The sequence below is a fragment of the Myiozetetes cayanensis genome, unplaced genomic scaffold (assembly GCF_022539395.1).
Source record: "Myiozetetes cayanensis isolate MyiCay16 unplaced genomic scaffold, myiCay2020 scf1, whole genome shotgun sequence".
Classification (NCBI taxonomy): Eukaryota; Metazoa; Chordata; class Aves; order Passeriformes; family Tyrannidae; genus Myiozetetes; species Myiozetetes cayanensis.
In genome coordinates, this window is record NW_026086604.1 from 90606902 (window position 1) to 90621479 (window position 14578).

General features: G+C 43.6%; 1 protein-coding gene across 2 annotated transcripts in view; it reads left to right on the forward strand.

Moving 5' to 3' along the window:
• Window positions 1–14578, forward strand: part of E2F3 (E2F transcription factor 3) — a 42524-nt gene that overhangs the window by 678 nt on the left and 27268 nt on the right. The gene's annotated exons all lie outside the window — the stretch shown is intronic.

A 14578-nucleotide genomic window follows, 5' to 3' on the forward strand; every position in this document is an offset into this window, starting at 1 on the left:
TTTTTTATTATTATATTTTTATTTTTAAAATAAGCATCTTTGCGGTTAAAGATAATTGATTTTTTTTTTTTTTGTGCTCTTGGTCTTCGGAATATCCTAATAGCACTCACTGTCAAGCAGGCTGCTTCAGGCTACTTTGTAAATATTTGGCTGTCCTGTGCGAAGGTTGATTCCTAGAAGGTGGTGGTGAGCGAATTCAAAGAGGAGCATATGTTACACGATGATTCTAGGAGAATAATTGTACGGGCTTTTTTGGCTTTGTGGGAGGGACGCTGATGTCACAGGAACTCTTAAAGTTTCTCATTAATGGATGTGACAAGACCTTCGTGTATGGTTTTAGCAGTTTTATTTGTTAGTCTTTTTTTAATATACATACTGTTCACCTCTCTGAAGGGAGGAACTCCTGGCCATAAAAACCTAGGAAGGCTTCTTTCCACTTTAAAGATTTGGAAACTGGAAGGAGATTTAGGGCTCTGCCTGCAAAAAAGTCCTCATGAAAGTTGTGAGTTTGTCGTATGCCCTCAGGCCCTGTATGAACTTTTGGGAGATATGTGGGATGGGGGAGGAAGAGAGTGGTCAGGCCAGCGGTATCTACAGCCTCTGGCTGGCACCCTCCCAGGCCGATAAGACATCCATGGCACTCACCAGGAAAGGGTGCTCTGCCCTGACAGCCCTGCTCTCTTGTTGGGTGCCCCTCTTGGAGCTGTGCTGGTTTGCTGCAGACCCATCTTTTGGGAAGTCAGGCTGAAGCACCCTAGTATGCTGCCCTGTCTTCCTGTTCCATGCTTGCAAGGGAGATGATCCAGCCCTTTCACGGTTCTCTGATTTCCAGCTACTTTTCCTCAAAACTCATGGAGCATTTTCTGGGATTGGGAGGAGAGGGTATTTCCCCTTCGTTACTAGCAGATCATTTTTGAGAAACTGTTATTAAGGACTTGTGAGAGGAGCAAGAAAACAGTGGGTAGTTGAGGCAGCAATCTCAGGTGAGTAGCACCGATACAAATTTAGCTCTTAATTCGTTAAGTTGCAAGTAGTGGATGGGTCTGAGACCCCCAGCTGGAAACAAGGACCTGCTATGCAAAAGATGGTAGGGATAAGTCTAAATTTTGGCCAGCACACCTGCACTGGTTAGGGTTATGAAAACACTCTAGCCTTGCAGATGTAACTGTACTGGCAACCCACCCATTGCTTCTAAATATAAACCATGGTATTACTGGAAAATAGTCAGTACAGCAGTATAGGTTATTCAGAGAGGTGATTGACTATGTGAGCAAATGAAAAAGGTTCTTTGGCAAAAGTAAGCTGCTTCCGCCCTGGGAATTTGTTAGTTATTTCATCTGTGATTGTGTATGTGTAACTCTGCTGGAAAAGCCTTCAAAGATGGCCTAGTCCGTAACAGTAGGCATCTCCAGTCCTGCACTGATGAGACTGTGCACGTTCCTCCATTTCCCAAGCACATGACTGTCCAAAACCTGTTCCTTGCTCTGCTACTGTCTGTTGTGGCAACTCCTACAGCTGAGGGTCACTAACTGAGTTCTTGTACCCTGGTGAGCCTGGGCTCCAGGAGGCTGTGACCAGGTCTGCCCACCCTTTCAACTTGAGGAGCTTCTGCATGATTCCTGTGGAGTTAATAGAAAGTGTTACCAGGTATATCTGAACTCCTGCCATGGCTTAAACACAAGTGGTAATGAAGAGTTAACCCTTGCAGAACAAACCATCAGCTTGTGCTCCTGGGGAAAGCCCCAGCAGCCAGAGATGGGGTCAGTGCTGCTGCAAGGGGCAGGTGATCCTGCATCCTCCCCTACCCTCCTGCACCCTAATACAGGCTGGTGCCTCTTCCCTTCTGGTCTCTTGGGCTTCCCACGATGGAAAATTAACCCTGACCTACATAAATAAAGGTTTTCTGCTGGGCAAGCAGGTTGAACCAGCTAATGGCAGGTCTGGGAAGTGCCAGGGACCATCAAGAGAAAGTGGTGGCCACGGCTATGGCGCAGGAGTAGTGACATCGTGCCCTTTTGGTGTCAGTGAGTTTGTGAATCAACTTGCATACCCGTGAAAACTCAGGAGAAATTAATGTTTGATGAGGTACCCTGAAAGCAGTCTCGCTGGTGTTGCCTTCTCGCTTGGTGTGAGAAAGTCACTACCATTTGCAAATCCCAGTACTCAAAAATGGGGCTGCTATAAAAGCAAGCTGCTCAAAATGTTTCTAATTCAAATAGTGGAGAATTTCTTACTGTCTTTGGGTTATAAAGATAAGCCTTTAAGAAGAGGGCCATTTTCTTAGCCATGAGAAAATGCTTAAATGGAGACACCACCCACATGTTAAGTCCTTTTTAAAAGGGGCTAAATCCTCTTAACAACAATATCTTTAGAGAACTCCTGTGGCCTTTAGATGACATGAGCTGTGGAAAGGCTGGTTCGGCATACTTCAGAAGGGGGCAGGAGGATTTACATTTCCAAACTGAATACTTAGTACCTCTCTCATTTTTCTGCTGGTTTAGAAAGCACCTCTTCCTTCCTCCCTTCTTCTCAGCAAGTCACAGCGGGAAAGGGAGAAAAGTGGGGTAACCCACAATTTTTCTGCTAGGTATTACGTAAAGGAGCAAGCCAAATAGAACATAAATAATGAACAAGGATTTAAGGTATTGGAGAAGAACACTGTAAGTTACATAAAGGAAGCGGGCAGTTAATTTGGGAGCTTTTCTTTCTTTTGCAGGAATAAAAAGGTTCGTATGTGAAGACACAGGTGTTTTCATATTCAGACCCATTTTCATATTTCTTTACCTGGTAGTTTGTGTTACTAGAAATAAATGCTAGCAAGAGTCTGGGGCCTTTAGTTTTTGAGTAGCATTTAAGGGAATTTCTTTTGTTTAAATCCACCTCCTCCAGCAACAGGCTGCTTCTGAGCCCAAGGAGGTACCATGTGGTCCTTCGGCGCAGCTGTCTGAGGAGAATTCAAAGAGGTAAAAATCCTGATTGCCCTAACCATGCTGACAAACATCTTGTGGAAAGTGGGCATCCTAGTAAAACCCTACAGGAACAGCCTGTGGCTTACTGATGGTGGCTTCGCTATCCTCGCACAGGGTCCAGCTGTGCTGGTGTGGCTCCATCTGCACCAGAACTACTGAGTATGGTAGCCCTGTGATGATAAGGGCTTTTGGCAGGGTTTCATGAACAGCTGAGTCACTCAAAAGCTTTACTGTTGCTCGAAGTAGGTTTGCTTCTCTCTCGCCGTCTCCTCTGTTTCATTGCCTTTGCTGTGTCCTACGGCCAGGCCATGTTCTTCCCCTACTACTGTGCTTGGGGAGCACCTGGCTGTGCTGACAGGTTGGTTTTCTGCTGCTTTAACAAGGTAAAAAACAGCTGAATCTAAGCATTAGGTCTGGCATGCATCTTGGGCCCAGGATAAGGTGAGTGAGATGAGGAAAGGAGACAGGAGATTTCCAATGCACTGGTGTTGAGATGCTAAATTGGCTCACCAAGCCTTCATTTTCTGGTGTTGGTCTTATCCGTTCTCACTATGAATCTCTTTTCCTTGTGCCATCAGCCTGCTTACCAAAAAGCTAGATGGGGTCACTTTATGGCCAGTTTATTCTTCTGTGGAGGCTGCTTCACCTGGTTGAACAATTAAAGGCATTTTCTTTCCCCTCATTTTATCCCAGGTATGTTGGTGCTGCTCTGTTAACTTTTACAGAGTGCTCATCTGTATGTGCAAGCATTTAAAAGGAAAATAATCTTTAAACTTAGGAACAGCTGTATTTTGCAAGATGAAGGGTTCTCCCACTACTTCTCTGACTATGACTATGGCAAACGCTTCAGGAAGTAACACAAGAAAGGGGCTTGCACAGGACAGCGCTTGATTCAGGGGAGCACTTACTTGGTCAGGGGCTACAATGCGTTTTATAGCTACCAGTGGCCTGTGATTTTTGTCTAATCCCTGTTTGAATATAGCTGCAGTTATGACCTTACATAACAATAGGTTCTGTCCATGATTTAGGTATCTTGTATGAAAGGGAAAACCCAATTTTCTTTGTTTCTGCCTTTTTTTCCCTTTTCATTTTGAACTTACTGTTTCTCAAGTTCTTGGGTGATCCTAAATATCGGGGTAGGGAAAAATGATTTTCCTGATATGTTTCTCTGCACAGTTTATGATAAATTATCTTCTATCCTCAGATGTCTTCTCCAAGCTGAAGAGTGCTAGACCATTTAGCTTCTCTTGAAATGAAAGTCATCAATGTTGAAATAAAGGTGTCCTCTTATAAAGGAACCGCATGAATGTGAAAACAAGCATGTCTGTTAGTTGGCAGATTTTACTCGTGAAACTTTTGGGGACTGGCAGCTTTGAAGGATGTTTTGGACACACGGTAGACCCACTTTGCAGGCCTAGCAGGAGCCAGGGGCCCCTTCAAACCCAGCTTGTTTTGCAAGATCTTAACCTGGCCCTGGGCAGAGGAATGGGCGGTCTAGAACAGAGGGTATGAGTGGGCATGACTGCTGTAGGAATGACTCACTGTGGAGTGTAGGGTGCAAAAAGGAAAGCAAAGTAGCATCATTCCTTTTTGGAGCCCCTGTCCTGTGCAGGCCAGTAGGTCCGGTGTGGTTGCAGGAGGGGAATTCAGCCCATCCCTTCTGTCCGGAGCACCAAGGGGAAGATTGGGGGATGCCAAACAAAGATGTGAGCTTGTCTTGGTAGTTTCGAGTATGGCACCTTCCAGGTTTCACTTCCAAAGGTGTGTGTTGGGCTGTGTTGGCCATGGCTGTTGTGGCAGGGCTGGTGCTGGTGTGGAGGGGCGGGAGCGTGCTCAGGCTTTAGTCCTGCCTTGTGGAGGAGCTTCCTGCTAAGGATGGGTTGGAGACTGTGGATTCGGTTTGGATGGGTTTTTTTTTTTGCATCAGTGGTGATAACATAGATGCAACCCTGCCCAGTGTGTGGAGCTTCAGCAGATGGAAAGCTCTTAGAGTAACTAAATCTTCAGCTTTTATAGTCTCTGCAAATAATCTCATTTACAGCTGGCAGCACTGAGTGTGTACGTATGGTGGTAACTCTCATCCTTACAAATGACTAAGTTGGACTTCAGGCTTTGTTTTGGCTGGCAGAGTTAATCACTTCCTGCATTATTTTTCAAGAGCAGGATTGTGTTTGTAGTTCTGGGGAGAAGAAATCCCCATCATTTTCCCTGGGGCCAGTGGTGTGCAGTGGGAGGGAGGCTGCCCGAGTCTCTGGGATGGGGCTGCTGCAGTGCTGGAGGTGCTGCTGGTTTCAATTTCAGTTCTGTTTGAAGATGATCTTGGCAAAATTGCCCAATTTATCACATTTTTAAAAAGGAATTATTTCAATTCTGTTTTCCTCAAGTAAGTTGGTCCAAAAGCACCCTTGGAAGTGCAATGCCTGGCATGGGTGTCTCCTGAAGTACTGTGTGTGATGTCTGCTTGGATGCTGCTGCTATTTGCAGGTTCTAGTGGCATTTGTGGAGTTCTTAATGTCTTGTGGGCTCAATGTGAGGTGTGGTAAATATTTCCATCTGTAAACCCTGTAAAGAGAGAAGTCAGGAACTTGACTGTGTTGATTAAACCAGAGCATATTGAAAATGGCCTCTGTTGTGTAGTAGGACTGTACTCCTTAATGCATTTTAGCCTTCCTTTTAGACACATATGAATGCATAGCAAATGTGTTGTTCGTTTGCAAACTGAACTTGCCTAAGGTTAATGGTATGTGTCATGAGTCTCCTGTCCTACTTATGAATGTGAACAGTTGTTGACCTGACCCGTTACGATGTGAAAACTAGCATGCCAGCTCTGCCACTGCTGCATGGGCACATCCTGCAGCTCTTGGGCTTTTTGTGCTGAAGGTCTTTTGCCTTGACTAAGTTAGGAATGGGAAGTGGAGCACTGAGGATCATCTTTTCAGAATCAGCCCTCATCTTTTCTGTCACTGTGCTAAATTATGTGGGCAAGAATGGCTTTTCTTTATTTTTGCCTCTAAAAGTAAAATCAGTCCCCCTGTTTCACTGCTTTGTTTAAGTAGGGGATTTAATTTTATCACTTGTAACTATTGTCAAGATTTCATCCAGCTATGCCCAGAAGTGTCCACTACCTAAGGTTGATGGCATATCAGACCCTGTCTTCAAGGGTCTAGGACCTGATTTTTAGCAAGATTTTGGGTGTTTCAGTTGCAGTACTGCAGATGTTGGGTCCTTGGTATCCTGAGCTTTATGTGAACAAGTCACTGTTAAAAGCAGAGGTTGCTATTATTTTGGCTTTCATTTCTATGTCTTTATAACAGAATTTTACAATCTCATCACATAGACATTGCAAGACAGTAGTTGTTTTGCAAAGATCTAATAAAAACCTGTAGAAAACATGTAAGCAACTATTTTTGGTATAAATAAATTGCATTGGATAACTGGATAAGAAGATAACAACCTTGGCTGCTTCAGCTCCAGCATTCCTGCCCCAAGTTATGGTATGCATGTGTTGGTTATGTATGCATAGATTCTAAGAGTAATTTTCATTAATGAACTTCTTAAAAGACTTTCTCCTCTTTAGCATGCTATTCTGATTTTGGGGGTTTTTTTTTGTTTGTTGCACAGCTGTTGGTTCAAAGGTTGTTGCATATTGCATAACTTACTGCTAGAAAGGGGGGTGGGGGAAGAAACTCATTGGCAAACTTCCTTCCTTGTTAATTAAGGTGACATTAAAAGTCTCTGGTCTAGGACTCAATGGAGCACACCATGCAGTGCAAGAGTCCAATTCTTACATTGAACATCAGGCTTATTGGTGCTCTCTACTAGTTTGCTCTGAATATAACTTTGTCTTAATTTTGGTTCTACCCGTTAGTTATAAAATCTTACTAAAATTGGAGTGCAGTAACAGACATATTTTCTTTCAAGCCACTGAATCTGCACTGTAGGATTTAATGTTTTTTTACACATTTTAAAGTACAGATGTAATTTTAGAGTGAAACACTTCTCCTTAGGGCGAGTGTACTATGCTGTCTATAAAAGCTTTCAAATTTGCCTTTCAAATGTTGTTCAGAACCAAACTGGCATGTATACTTGCTTGCATCCCTCATTCCTAGACTCCCATTTATGAGGTGTCATCTGGTAAATATCAGGTCTAGAAGTAAAAATGTAACTTCTTGGCCCAACAATTATTTTTCCATTTATGTTGACAATAGGCTTCTGACTTTCTGGATGCTACCACAGTGTAAGCAGATGAGTATAGAAGAAGTACAAAATACTGCACAGAAAGGGTTTCATCTTGTACCATAGGTGGACTGGCAGTCTGTGTGTATCCAGTTGTCTAGCATGGCTTAGACTGGGTATTAGGAAAAGGGTCTTCACCCAGAGGGTGGTTGAGTGCTGGAACAGCCTCCCCATGGAAGTGGTCACAGCACCAAGGCCTGACAGAGTTCAGGAGGTGTTTGGACAACTCTTTCAGGCACAGGGTTTGACTCTTGGCAATGGTCCTATGCAGGGCTGGTAATTGTTCTTGATGATCCTGTGCGTTTTTTCCAACTCAAGGTATTCTATGATTGTTACGGAGTAATGGTTTTAAACTAAAAGAATGTAGATTTAGACTAGATGTAAGAGGATTTTTACGTCAAGGGCGGTAAATGCTCAAAGAGGTGGTAGATGTCCATTCCTGGAAATATGAAAGGCCCAGCTGGGGCTCTGAGCAACCTGATCTAGTTGAAGATGTTCCTGCTCACTTAGAGGGATTGGACTAGATGACCTTTAAACCTCTCTTTCAACCCAAGCTATTCTATGACTGCTGGAAAATACATGCTTTAATGAGCAGATCTGAAGGGTTTGCTGTGTTCTCTGAGTGCTTCTGTAATGGAAACTGGGTTTTCCTGCACCTTCTGCTTGGGTGTTTTTAACATCTGCTGTTTATAAAGTTGTTTTTCCAACCAGGAACACTAGAAATGGAATTATGTGGAATTATAATGTCTTGAGTAATGCTAGTAACCTAATAGCGCCTTCAGAACTTGTTTTCTTGTGCTGCTAATTCTGGAATTAAATGGCAATTACCATGTATATATTCTAGTGCTATTTTGCCTTGCCAGCGTTGTGTTTTTAGACAGCGCTGGTCCCACACATTGACAGTCAGTTTTTTGTCCCCATACAGTAAGCTAGTTCACACTTTGTCTAATGCCTTCGCATAGCGGGAATTGATGTTGGTTACAGCTCTCACAGAAGGCTTTTGTGTGGCGATATCTGAAAGCTGTCTTGTTGGAGCTTTTATCAAGGCTATTGCAATGAGGCCATTATCCCTGCTCGTGGAAAACATAGATATTCGCAGAAATTTTTGTAATAATGCTTAGTAAGTGGCGCGCTGGTACGGAGTGACAATGCTGGAGTGGTACAGAAATAATACCCGAGGTGGCAGCCGTGCTGCGGCAGGGAGTTATCTGTCCCTGCAGGCTGGGGACAGGGTGGGAAGGGAACCCCACGCAGGGCAGACGGAGGGTGGTGATCAGGGCTATCGCAGGCACGAATAATCCTGGCTGTCGGCTCAGCGGAATAAAGTTTTACTTTTCATGGTAAGAGTTTTATTGAGCGGCTCCAAGTAACCCAGATCCAAATTGCTGTACAACGCTTCTACACCTTGTACTTTTTTTTGGGTGGGTTCTTTTTTTTTTTTTTTTTTTTTTTCAGCTACGCAATATCTGTAGCAAAAAAGTATGTCTTGGGAGTTATGTAAAACTGCGAGTAGGGTGAGAGGAAGCTGAAACTTCACAACCTCGCTGTAGTACTCTTAAGCACGAAGCTCTTGAGCTGGTAGAAAAGACAACTTACTACTTGAGGTGGGTGCAGGGAGGGCTTTAAAAATTATAATAGCATTTTCACCATCTTCTTTGTCTCAAAAGCGGGGTATTTCACTGGGTTTATTCTCTTTTTCCCTCAGGAATTAGGAGTTAGAAGCAGCTGTCTTTTTTTTTGTAAAATGCAGTGTCCTGAAAGCATAAGCAAGTTGCTCATTTTCTCTCTGGTTCTTAATCATAAGAGCTGCCTTGATGATTTTTCCCACCTCAAATTAGCAGTTTATTTATAACATGCTAATGTTCTGCATGCCCGTCGGTATTACTGTTCTGTCATGCTGAGCTGAGAATTGTTCTCTCGAAAACTGACACTGAGAAGATGACATAAAAGAACATGAGAAATTGCATATGATAGAGAAAAATTCAGGTGGCTTTTGGTATGACTGATTCATGCTTTCTATAAAATCACTCTAATTTCCTCTCCGATTTTTACTGCTAGTCACGTTTTTGTTGCTTGGTTTTATTTTTGCTTTAAAAAAAAAAAGGAATGACCATTGCCTTTTGGCATTCTTGTTACCCTTTTGTTCCTGCTGGCAAACTTCTCTGTGACTGTCTTCCATGCAGTGTCACCAGCTGCCTTCTTGGATTGCAGGCAGAGGAACTTCAGGGTGTATATTTCCCATGTGCTGCAGGGTCATTGTGGGAAGGTTCTTCCAGATCTAGGGGTTAGCAGCATCCTTCCCAGTGGTCCTCTGCTTCAGCTGCTCTGCAGAAAGATGGGAGCATTCAAAGTCCAGATCATGCAACATGGGATGTCTTGTGCCTGGAGAAGGAAAGGGTGAAATAAAACACATCCCATGAGTTTCTGTACTTGGAGCCGTGTGCTTTGTAGGTGTTTATGAGAAAGATGGTTAAGAAAGGTGCAGGATCATTTTGAGGCCTCCAATATTGTCTGCTTGTGACCTGTTTTCTAAAGATGCTCTTCATGTTGCTGCTGGCCTTGGCATGCTAAAGTCCTTTCCTATTCTCGTCTTGGTAGCATCAGGCTTTGCTGAAAATGTGGGAAGTAAATGCAGCAGTAGTGAACAGGTTGCATACTGTTGGCTAGACATTAAGCTTAGGTACAGCCTTCTGTGGGCAGTGGTACAAGTTAGTAGTTATAATGCATTTTTTGTGATGTTTGTTTGTTTTTAGAGGGACAGAAACCCCTTTTGCTGTGAAAGGAAATGTGCAGGGACTGGTATTTATTTTACACTCATACTTAATTTTAAAAAAGACACTGATATTTAATTTTAAAAAAGAAGAAAAGAGAAAAAAGAAAATCAGGCAAATCTCCCTTATTCATAGCCATATGCTCAGGATACTATCCTTAGTGTGATTTATTTGCTTCAGAATTAGGGCAGAGGGTTGCTAGGAAAGTAAGATACATTCACTCCTTTTACCTTAAAGAATTTTATAAGGGCGATTATAATCTTACTCCTTTCTCCCTCTTTCCTAGTCCTGGAGAATAATCAATTTAGCAATAAGTCAGAGCAAGTAAAAATGGATTTGTTCTCATCTGCATTGCAGAGACTAAGATGGACTCCTTTCTTTAAGGCCAAGGTCTTTCTGCCTTGAAGTGAATCAAGAGTTATTCAATCATTATGTTTTCAGTAAAAAAAAAAGTATCAGAATTTCAGCCTTTTTCTTTCCCCTTCGTGTTTGTATAGTTCTTGGGGAGTTTTTTACTACCCTTTAGCTCTTTAGATGGCCTCAATGCCATTTTGAAAACATTTCCCTACTTCCTCCAAGGTGGAGGAGCAGCAGCATTTGTACCAGACAGCGATTATATCTGTTTTAAGTACTTCATTTGAAGTGGAGAAATGTGCGTTTCTCAGTTGTTTGAAGAGCTCAGTTGCCTCAGCATGTGAAGAGCAGTCCCCAAACTCTGCTCAACCAGCAGTGAAGAAGGGAAGAATCTCCTTCAGACCTTGCAGGGAGAAAACTCTAGGCATCTGTGAGGTGCTATAGTATATCTAGCTAAAAGTATCAGATACTTGAACTTACCTTATTGACTTGTTGGATGGCAATGCCTTGTTGAAATGGAAAAAGCCAACAGATCTCGAACACTGTTAAACATCTGGAATTTTGCATAATAGTGCAATGATGCAAGAGAGGTGGCACAAAGATCCCAGCAAACATACTTGCCCACCGGAGCCACGCCAGCTTTCCCACTGGTTGTACAAGTGTAGCATGCCTAGAAGATAGCTCACCTGCCTGTAATGGTCCTGGAAGGTTTGCTTTTCTTCCTGAACAGCTGGTGTCAGATACTTTGTCTAAATTCAGCCTCAGACCCTTTGGTTAATGTTGCTCAAATGGTATGAAAATATATTGTTCCTTTCACTGCAAAGTAATGTTGAAGACCTTCCTACAAGTATTTCGCCTCTCCCTGAATGCCAGAGGTGATGCTTTTTGTCCTCCTTGTCACTGTACCTTGTGTTTGAGTGCCCTTCTATGACTGTGAGGGCATGAGCCCCAGCATGGAGCGGAGACAGTCATCTTCCCAGCCATAACCTTGAATTAAGAGTGGTTTTCTTAATGGGAAGGTACATGGTGCACTCTTCTCTGAGGGGAAAAGAAAGGAGTGTGACTTAGTAGGTGTATTGGTCTGAACAGAGGTGGGTGTACAGGTCAGGGCTGATGCAACAGCCGACTTACATGGGGGAGATCTTCATGCGTGTGTCACCACACCTGTGTGTCTGCATCCTACACATCTAAGACCAGAATTTTTTTGATAGTAATATTGATCAGGGCGTCAACTAGTTGCTTTCTTGTTCTTATCTGTAACTGCATAGGGTAGAGAAACTTCAGCTTTTAGTTTCCTATTGCTTTTAGAGGCAGACCTGAAATTCTCAATTTCTTTAGTCTGCTTTGACTACCTGGTTGTGGTATCCTGACCCGATTTTTCTCTTCAGAAAAATGGCCTTAAACACCACATGCCAACTGTCCATTTTGCAATGAGCTGATCCTTTTTAGAAGGCAAACTTAGGAGTTTCTGTTGTTTTGAGGAGCTACATTTACCAGCAAATGCTTGGAGTACCTGTGAGTTTGTGGAGATTGTCATCTTCAGACTTGATTGCCAAGGGAGCAAGCTGCTAATCCTGGCACCAGATCAGGCAGCTTCACATAACATCTTGGTGACAGCTGAGATTGGACTATCAGTCTTGGTGATGTGAACTTCACATTGCAAAAGAACTGGTGAAGGTTTTGGATTGCCTGGACAAAAAGACAGGAGCCTTGGGCCTTGTGAGGATTGAGCAGAAGGCCTTCTTGGGAACAGTGATAAGAAGTGTGAGTTGGGAATCCTGAACAGCTGGGCTTCTGCTTCTCCAGTTTAACAAACTGTTTCATCTCCCCTTATATGGTGAAATTGCATCAGTACCTTCGATAAGCAGTTTTATCCAGAATACCAATTTCTTCCAAGATGGTTTGTTTTGTTTTTTTTTTCAGGTTCGGTATTAAGATCTTTTAGAACACAGACCAGTGAGGTGTTTCAGGTAAAGAAGCTTTTAGAGTTGCAATAGGGAATTTTTTTCACCTTAAGGAGTGAAGATGGTGATTTGAGCATGTGCTAGTTTGTCTTTCCAGAGCTATGATACAGCTGAACCACAGTGGAAATCTGGAACTGTAACAACACCACTTATAGGAAGTTTGACTCCCTGCATTTAACCACAAATGTGGTCAATCTTAGGAGAAGAAATAACGGAGGGGAAGAAAGGTGGTAGTATTTGATTAGCTTTGTTCTCTTTGTTTTCTGCAGTGCCTATGAGGAACGCAGCTCCGGCTGTGAGAAAAGAGTGATAATATTACTGACTGATGATTCTGGTTCCTTCCTTGTTACACTTTGAAGATACTCTTTTAGGGAAGATATAACAAAGCTTGCTTTCAGCATGTTAAATTCAATAGTCACATACTATTGTTAAGCAGTTGTGCTGCTTGGTAAACTGGTTGGTATTTCTGAAGACCATAACGCTGAGAAGATGATTAAATACCATGTCAGAATCCTTCAGATGGTCACTAACTTTATGCAGGGATTTTCATGCAAAGCAATTCAGTCATGATGGCTTTCTGCAGGAGGTGAGGAACAGAGGTCTTCCCATTGCTCCTCACCATCGTGCCCTAGACCAACATGATGGATTCATGCAGTTCAGCAGCATAGGAATGGCTGTTCATCTTGGACACTAAAATATCCTCCTGTTTCCTATCTGCATGTTCTTGGAAATGAAATGTAATCTTCTCATAGCCAGAATAACCTTAATTGCCTGATGGGGTAGGAAGGAAAGTATGAATTGGGGACCAGGTCTGTGCTACTAGAAGTGCTTCCCATGACAGAGCAGATTTCCTGGAACCATCCTGGGAGACACTTGGGGCATGTGGTTTCACAGTCAGCTTCCAGTGATCCAAGTTGGTGCTGCCACAAATAGGGCCATGCTGCCCTCCCTCCCTGCTTTGGCGCCTGTGCTCGCCAGACTGGGGACCTGCTCCAGATGAAAGTTAACACTGGGTAAGTGATTATTTTACAGCCCAGGGAGCTCCGTGGCCCAGCTGGCTGCACGATTAGGATGGAGGTGGCCTGCAGAGGCTGCCCCCTTCCATGCTCTCTCCCCATCCATGGGACGCCTCACTTCATGTGGCAGCAGACCAGGAGCCTCGCTGTGTGTGTGACCTCAGCATCTCCTAGAAGCCAGTGGAGCTGTGCGTAACGAAAACCTAACAGATGGCTCAGTAAAGAAATAGGCAGCTTTTGTGCTGTTACTCAGTGCTTAGGTTACCGAGGACGTGCAGCTGCCGGAACCATGCCAGCAGTGCCCAAGGGCTGAAGGGAACTCACACACTCTACCTATCTCCCACTTTCAGCTTTGGAAGGCTTGGTGGCAGTTTGGTGGGTTACAGAGTACAGGGAGGAGTAAACAGGGCTTAAAAGATTCTCATTTCACAGAGGAAACCCATACTTGCTTAAACTGAGGATCTGTGTTCTTTTAGAGCCGTTTGCACCATGCCTCGTACGCTCCGCTTCCAGTCCCCGACTGAGGCTCCCAGGCTATGTGTAATTTAATTACAGTCTGACGGCTGGCATTGAAGTAGGTGAAGATATAAATGTAATTTGTGCCTAGAAGTTATGTGTGTAGTGAGCTTGCAATACTGTAGGCCTTCTCCACAGTCATTGCTGTCAGGGAATACCTCCTGAGGAAAGACTGGCTGTGCTGCTTTGGCAGGTACAGTCGCTCTGAGCGGGGCTTTAGTGTGACTGATTGTTAACAGATGAAAGTAAAGGAGTTGTGGTCTTGCAGGAAAGGTCACAGAATCCCTGGAGATAGCAATTGCAATGGCTTTTACAACCAACAGCCGCAGCAACCGCAGCCGAGGGTCTTATCTTGCATAGCTTATGAAGGTGGGAAGGCTCTGAAGCTTCTGGAAAGATGAGTGGTAATGAACGCTAGTCACATGCAAAGTTTGTCAAGGACGGCTGAGCTTCATGACTGCGCTCCTAGCAAAGTCACATTTCTGCCCCTCAAGTGGTGAGGTGTAAAGCTAGCCTGCATGGCAGCGGGAACACCCAGGGCCCTGCTTATTCCATGCCGCTGCAGAATTCTGCCTTTGTGACCAAAATACACTGCTGAATTTCAGCTTTGGCTTAAAAGGAGGTGTATTGTGGTTGTAAGGAAACCTCTACGTATAAACTATACTAGTGTGTGTAACTAACAAACTCTGGGGACAGACTGTAACTAATGGGGCTGCAAAATAAGGGTTATCGCTTTAATCTCTTTCCTAATT